Source organism: Pundamilia nyererei, unplaced genomic scaffold (assembly GCF_000239375.1).
Source record: "Pundamilia nyererei isolate P.nyererei 1_Seehausen unplaced genomic scaffold, PunNye1.0 scaffold00304, whole genome shotgun sequence".
NCBI classification, from domain to species: Eukaryota; Metazoa; Chordata; class Actinopteri; order Cichliformes; family Cichlidae; genus Pundamilia; species Pundamilia nyererei.
In genome coordinates this window covers 40,140-41,444 of record NW_005187705.1, presented here as the reverse complement: position 1 = coordinate 41,444, position 1,305 = coordinate 40,140, and positions in this window count along the sequence as shown.

Genomic DNA, 1,305 nt, shown 5'->3' with positions numbered 1-1,305 from the left:
GTTTGTTTGCTTGTTTTAATCAATTTTAAATCATGCTTTTTATTTGTTTTTGTTTCTAATGTCTCTGTAAAGCACTTTGAATCACCTTGTTGTTGAATTGTGCTATAGAAATAAATTTGCCTTGCCTTGCCATGGCCTGAATGCTTATACAAGTTTTCTTTTTTAAATAAATTTGCAAACATTTCATGCAAACCTTTTTGCTTTGTCATTATGAGGTGCTGTGTGTGAAACAGGAGTTAAATCCATTTTGAGATGAGGCTGTAACATGACAGATTGTGGAACAAGCGATGTGAATAGTTTCCGGCTACACTGTTTATTAAATCAACACATAAATACAAAATTGTTGATTTGCTTTTTAACGGTAATCAAATGTTATGCTTGCATGATAGTTGTTATTTGTGTTTCTCATTGTGTACTCTAGAACTCAAAGTAAGGGTAAAAGATTTTTACCTGTTTTTTTCTTCACCATCCATCTTAACATAAATAAATATAGATGAAAACAAAAGTTATTAACCAAAACGGGTATAAAAAGAAAGATTCGCACAGAAACCTATGTTAGTAGGTGGTAGAAGCTCTTAATGTTTTCATAAAGTCAGGCAGACTCAAAAATGCACATTGTGGTGTAGGGTTGTTCTTCAGGTGTTGTAAGGAATTCTTAATGCTTCAGCGGACCAGAACATTTGGGACAATTTCATTCTCCCAACTTTGTGGGAACAGTTTGGGGATGGCCCATTCCTGTTCCAACATGGCTGCACACCAGTGCACGAGGTCCATTAAGATATTAATGACTTGACTGGCCTGTGTAACCAACAGTGTTGGGTAAGTTACTTTAAATTAGTAACTTAGCAACATTACTAATTACTTCTATCAAAAGTAACTCAGTTACTTCAAGTTACTTGTTACTTTCAAAGTAACTAGTTACTAGGGAAAGTAACTTTGGTTTTACTCAGAATTATCTTGTTAATGTGTTGCTTCCCTAACTCGATACCCAGCAAGGATGCCAGTCTTCTAGCTTGCCTACATGTTAGCACTATCCTACCGCAAGTGCACTGTGCCACCCAACAACAGAAAGGAAAAAATAATGCGCGTATTTCCATAAGTGAAATCCCACTCCTGGACCGTCGTCGACTGCTGGCATGATTCTAGCCTACGTCACAGCGTCACGTGCACTTTTTCCAAACACGGAAACTGCAGTCGTGGTGCTTTCAATTGTACTCGGAACTCTGCCTTCCGAGTAGGAAGATGTAGGTAACTCCAGACTGCAGATGAGCTGCATACAGGGCTGGACTGGGACAAAAAAAATCG